The sequence below is a fragment of the Sapajus apella genome, unplaced genomic scaffold (assembly GCF_009761245.1).
Source record: "Sapajus apella isolate SASKATOON/1434 unplaced genomic scaffold, GSC_monkey_1.0 scaffold20, whole genome shotgun sequence".
NCBI classification, from domain to species: domain Eukaryota; kingdom Metazoa; phylum Chordata; class Mammalia; order Primates; family Cebidae; genus Sapajus; species Sapajus apella.
This window is the reverse complement of record NW_022436960.1, coordinates 5,471,356-5,478,324: the sequence shown is the minus strand read 5'-3', so window position 1 is coordinate 5,478,324 and position 6,969 is coordinate 5,471,356.

Below are 6,969 nucleotides of genomic sequence, written 5' to 3'. Positions count from 1 at the left end.
TGGCTGCAACTTCAGAACATTCCATGCCTTCTATTCTGCTCCATGAGACGAGAGCAACCTCTCTGACCCACACCCTCCAGGTGTGTGCCTCATTACTTGTAGGGCATCTCCAGCAGCCTAGTGACTATGCCAATGATGAAGCTTCCAAGGAAAGGCCTTCACAGAACGCAACATCAACAGCATGGAGTTAGGGAGGCCAGCATTTACCAACAAACACGTCTTCCAATCTGCCTGACTTCTGTCCCTGAATAAAGAAACATACGTCCAGACTGGTGTCTTCCAAGGTTTTCAGTTTTGCTTTTGTTTATTTGTTTTCAAGAGGTTTATAAATAATCCAGTGTCCAGGCCATCAAGGGTGACTCCAAAAGATCTCATTTGTGAGTGACCTGGTTGGCAGCCAACAGCCCTGGGCAGCCCTCCTCTGCAGCCAGAGCTCTGCTATTAGGGATTGGAAACCCACAGCATTAATAGGAACCAGGCAGGGAAAGTGAAGTTGAGACCAGGAATGTGTCTGGAGGCATCCAGCTCTGCTCAGCTGTGTGAGGCCTGGGTAAGTCACGCTTCACCACAGCTCAGCCTGGGGCGCTCCAGGCCTATGGGTTGGCAAGGGGATGGGGCTCAGGTTCCAGTGCTTTCCGGATGCCTTTGTCCAAGTGGCTGACTGCCAGAAACCCCTCCCTGCCCTGGTTCCTGGAGGTAACCTGTCGATGAAACCCTAGCTCCTCATGTGCCTCAGCCAGAATCTGTCCATGGATTGGAGGTCTCTAATCTGTTCTTCAGGCCTATGCTTGCAGGGGTCCTGTTGTGCTCAGGGAGGGGCCTGAATGGGGTGGAACAGGCACTGGGCAAAGGCTTCCTGCACTCGGCTGTGTCACCACGCAGCATGTTAAAGTCTGTAGACCTCCAGGCATGACTCATGGACCAGAAGGAAGCAGGCATGGATGCTGACCTCCAGGGTGATCACTCAAATGAAACACCCATAGCAAGTTAATTAGATGCCATCAATCTACTGTGGTAGAGAGCCTCAGAAGAGCAAATGAACAGGGAGGGTGGATTTCAGCGAGGCTGTGGTCCTGATGCCTCTCATCGGCTCTGACTTCTGCTAAGAGGCACGAGATACCATCAGGGTCCATTTTGCTCCATGCTGCATCCCACATGCATGCCACCTTGGAGCTGCCACATCCAGAGGGAATCAGAGTCCTTGCCATTGGGAAGCACAACGTCCAGCCTCTCTGCCCCCCAAAACAGTGACGACTGCTGATTGCTGTGCCACCATTGGAAAGCTGTGTTTCCCCAGCCAATGAAATTGTTCCGGTCAAGGGATGTCAAGGTGGGCAGGGCGGGAGTAGGGGTCAAGAAGGAAACCCCAGTGCTGTCCGAGTCATAACTAGGTCTCAGGAGCTGAGGGAAGTGGAGGCTCAGCACAGTTAGGGTCTTCAGGGGCTGGCAATACATTTGACACTAAACGCATGATAAGTGGATGGCTGACCAGTAGCTCACTTTTCTACTTTTCTATTTGTGTCTTTTACTTTGTTTTTACAATGCTGGCGTGATTCCTAAGGCAAGGTTGTCAAGTGAACTTCTGATAACATTCACAGTGTCTGCCATCCTATTACCTGTGTGTTTCTGTGTGTGCACGCACAAGTCAAGAGGGCTGTTGTTAACAATAATATATTATATAGCTTCAGATAGCCAGGAGGAGGATATTGAATGTTCCCAACACAAAGAAATGATGAATGTTTGAGATGATGGATATGCTAATTACCCTGATCTGATCATCACAGATTATATGTATTAAAACATCACTGGTGTACCCTGTAAATATCTATAATTATTATGTATCAATTAAAAAAATTAAAGAGTGGACATATATAATTCTTAAATCATAAAAGATTTTAGAATCATAAAAGATGTAGAAGAGTTGACAAACACGGAATAGATAAGGAAATACAAATTGTCCGTGATTGCATCACCCAGAGCTAAAAACTATTAACATCTTGCTGTAATTCATTCTTTCAGCAAATATTATTTTACACATTTGAGATCCCACTGAATAAACAATTTCGCATCCTGTTTTCTTCAATTAATATTGTATTGTAAGTAGTATTACCCCTTCCTCGGGAAGGTAATTCTGTTTTAGGCTAGGTTTGATTTTGCCTAATCAAAATAAATTTTCATTTTATTTGATAGAGTGACAACAGAATCCTTGAGGTAATTTTAGTTACTTCAGCTGTTGATATTTGGTTATTCCCTGGATTTCTACAGCCTATATGTAGTTTGCATCAAAAAGAATAAAAGCACCTGCCATCAATCCCCAAAATACTGGACAACTCTGTGAAAGAAAATGAACTACCCTAAGCTAAGTGATGGTTGAATTCCTGCTTATAAAAGGGAAATGTAGTACTCAGAAAGACAATGGATTCCATTTCCACAAAGCCACTAAAGCAGCTCAGAGACTGAAGCAAGACAGAGAGCTTCTCTAAGGCACTGCTCCTGAAAACTCAGCGGCTAGGCTGCCTGGATGTTTCACTCTTGCTTTGTACTTTACTTTTGATTAGCAATTTTGCTATCATGTTTATTTATTTATTCCAGGATTCTGGAAATCGGCAGGTAAGAGATAATCTTATCATCCAACTTTAAGGAAGCATGATGTTTCTGAACCAAAGTAAACACATTCAAACCAGACCTGGATGAAAGTTTAGTGAGATCAATTGATCAGGTCAAAAGGAGACAGGCATATTTTTTCCCTTTTTTTGTTGAACAGGTGTGAGTTTTGGAATATGAGTATATAGGAGGTGTGGAATTGTGGCGTAAGAAGCAAACTGAATCCTGTTATAGCATCTGACCTTTATTTTATTTTGCATGGAAAATTTTTTTAAATATTCTGGATTCAGCATTCAATTTGCCAACGTGTAGATATGCCCATATTTGTGGAGTTACACAACAGTTCACTTTATCCATGAGTCCCTCCTTTGCATAACACACCATGCCAAGTGAAGCGATTCTCAAATCCAAAGACAAGTTATGTCCCAGGCCTGCATCCAGGAGCTTTGTAGCCATGAATCAGTAAAAAAAAATAGGAGAAACTGCTATGATGTTAATAGATATTACCAAGTAGAAGTGACTATAAGTGACAGGCAGCTAAAGCAGAACTATAAAGGGCAGAGGATCCTTATCTCTATTTAGACATTGGAATAAAATCTCATCTATCTTAAAGAATAGTCATTAAATCCCAGAATGTTAGAGACAGGCATGGGGTTTGGAGCTGCTTCTTAGCTGGATGGCCTTGGACAAAGCCTTTCCTATCTCAACTCCTCCATGTTGTGATCTGTACAGTAGGGCCCAGTGTTGGCTCCGGTCTCCATGCCTGGTGAGGCTGTTGTGAGAAGTCAATGTCATCGTGGACTAAAGCACTCTGCATTTTACTTGCGTACATTAGGTGCTGACTGAAGAGCAATTCTAGGGGCGATCAAGCTATTATCATTCACTGTAATCAATAAAAGGGTCCATTTGACACTGGAGCATCTAATTCTAACCTATGATTGGTTTTGGTGACTTCTCCCATAGGTGACTATCACAGCCCAGGTGAGGTGCCTGAAAAGGGGAAAACAGAGCTGTACCTGCTTATTGAGTACCTACGATGTGTCAGTGTAAATGCAGTTTCCCTAACTCAACAACCCATTGAGTAATGCCTGGAGTTTGAAGGAATGACCTGCCCCTGCTTATGCACATGGCAGGGAAGGTGCTGTGCACATCTCTTCATGCTCATCCTTTCTCTCATGGGACTGTAGAGGATTCCAGGAGAAGACATGAGCCTGGATCAGATGCTTCATGTATCTATCCCATCATTCCTTTATTCTTGCCTTTAAAGGTTACTGGACTCCTATGAGTCAGGGCCTGTGGTGGGTGCTGGGGTATAGAACTGAATGAACCCTTCCTTTCTTATTTCAAAGGATTAGGAGAACAGTGCTGAATATGCAACCTTCCCTCCCCTCTCCCTTTTCCCTCCCTCTCCACCCCAACCACTTTATTTTTTCTCCTGGTCTCGATTGTTTGCTAGTCTCTAATATCTCTGTTTGGACAAAGCCTTGAACTTCCATATCCACTTTAACCTTTCTCCTACAGCTTCTCTGCTTATTTATGACTGACTGAAGCCCTTCTGTTCTCTCTGACATTCTAACGAGGTCCCATTACTTGCCCTACAATTGCCACTTTGCTCCTATAGTTGTTCCTTATCTTAATCTTGGCTAATATTCGTGGTTCTACTTGTAGCTGAAGGTCTACAAGCTCACAATTTTCACTTTTCTCCGCACAGTCCTCACAGTAGGCACACCGTAGGTGCACAGTAGTCAGTTAGTGGGAAAGCTGTGATTTGCCATCTTTGAAACCTTCTCAAAGTAGAACAGGACGGAGATACACGTAATCCCAGACAGACAGGGCTGGTGTGGAGGATCCTCACCAGTCAGAATGTGGAGTTCTTGAATAACCTATTTCCCTGAAGGGACTGCGGAAATTTGATGGACAACAGAACAGATCCAAGACAGCCTCCAGGACTTTTGATGAAGCTTACTCAGTCAGGAGAAATGTGAGAGGTGAGAGAAAGGTCTCAGTGTGTTAGAACAGAGTATGTCTATTAGCGGGACCTTTCTATATTAGTAGATCAGCATAGGGAGCTGGGACAGTGCTGCCAAAGCTGAGCCAGTCAGAAAGTTAGCTGCAATCTCCTCTGTCTAGATGGTAAAATGATTGTATTTCCTTTGCTGATATGGATTGACTGAAGGCAGATCCACCTTGCTGGTTGTTGATTGATGTGTGTGTTTTGTCAGTTCACTCACTGCATGAGGTTTCACGTGGACTCAGCTTGGCTTCTTAGGGAACTTTCAAATGCCAATCTCAAGCAAAGGACCAGACAAAATTCTGTGCCAGTGCAACTGTCCCTAAAATCAAGTCAAACAGTGAAACCTATTCTATCAGTCATGACTTGGGCATTTGTTTTTATTTCTTTTGTGTTTACTTTTTTGATTCTTTGTTTCTTTGTTTGTTTTTGCTGAATTCAGACTTAATATTGTCATCCTCTGGGAACTGGCTCTTTTGAAAGGTTAGGTTTGCAGGCTTCTTTATCAGCTTAGGCACTAGTGAGCACATAGTTGCTGTGCCAGTGAAGGGTCTCGGTGGGCTCCGCTTATGCTCCAGGTAGAAGAAGCCTAGGATAACTTTGCTTCTTGGAGATTATTGTGGCCCTTTTGAAGTGTGAGCTTGAATATGTGCACAGATCCAGAGGAAGGTGTCTATATATTCTCCTTGAAGTGTTCCTCCTGGCAAAAATAAAGCAATATGAAGGAGTGGTTTTGTGTCCATTTCTTCAGCCAGTTCTACTTGTATATTGATCATGTGTCAGGGACCATAGGAAGGGCTCATGAAGAATAGATTTATAGAGCAGAGCCTCTGTCCTCCAGATCCTCGAGAGTGGCTGGTCAGCATGAGGATGATCACGCAAGAGGCACCTGCTGTGGGTACCTGCTGAAGGGGTCCAAGGTAGAACTTGACTGAGCCTAAGGGGGATGTACCAGTTATGAACTCTACTTTGAGATCAGACAGAAAATGGGTCCCAACCTCAGCTCTGCCCTTTTTAAACTATATGTCTTTAGACTTAGTTTTTGCTATGCAAATATTTCTGGGTTTGACTTTTCTCTTCTGCTATAAAATGTAAGATCAGGTAAAGTCTGAAAAGCACCTAGCTCCCCACCCAGCACATAATTCCTGCTGAATATATGTGGGCTTTGTCATTATTATTATTATTCACCATCATCACCATCATCATTATCATCATCTGTATTTACTGAATGAGAGAAGCCTTCACAATAAAATAGATACTCAAACAAGGTTTTGAAACACAGCCAGGGTTTGCCAGGGCACCTGATGGCAGGGACTCATCCCAGAGAAAAGCAACCGTTGGTAAAAACACTCAGAACAATGAGAGTGAGCTGGGATATTTTTCTGGGATTGGCAATAGCAGAAATGACTGGATTCTTGATTTTTCTGGGGTAAAACGTGTTGGCGTATGGGTCTTTTGAGGATCTAAGGTGTAAAATGATAGATGGTGGTCACACCATAAGAGGTATTAAATGTTATGCTGTGAAATATAATTATTACTCTGAAAATAAGTAGAAGTTAGGGACAACATTGGATCAAAGTTTAGCACGGCTGCCAGAATGAAATCTGGGCTAGAGAGGAGCTTGGAGGTACGTATGTCTAGAGCATTCAGGAAGGAGAAGGTACTTAAAGAAGGGGGCTAGCACTAAAAGCAGCCAAGGAAGAGGAAATATAGGAAAGGTGACTAAGGTTTTCCTCCAAAGGCCATAAAATGGACTTTATCCCTCTTGTACCCCTTCAAAATCCTTTGCCTTCTTTAGTTCATGAAACACATTTACAAGAAATTCTACAACTACAGGACTGAGTTTTAGAGGACTGCAGATTTAAAATAGTGAATTCTCTCTTTTGATGTCTCAGTTTGTTGGCCATGAGTGGACTGAATCCCATACAGCCAGGAGAATCTGCTTCCAAGATTTACTCACTCCTAGCAAATGGCATATGCAAGTCCAGATCTTTGAGAAGGTCTGAAATAATTATTTGGAGAAAAGAAAGAAAAAGAAAAGGAAAGGAAAGGAAGGAAATAATAAAATATATGATTTCTTCCTTGAGTACTAAGTTCCCTGGTTCTATTTAAGAGATTGTAATTTAAAAATGTACGCCCCCATCTTTTCAGGAAGATTTCGACTGTATAATGTGACAGACTCCTGAAACATTGCTTTTAGTTTATTCAGAGCTGGTGCTAAGAATATAAAGATGAACCAAATGTTGTTCCTGCCTTTCGGGAGCCTGATGTCCAGCACAGGACACCGGCGTGCAAGTGATGGATTGAAGGTTTTGTGGTGACAGCAGTGGGAACAGAGAGGGGATGCATCCTTG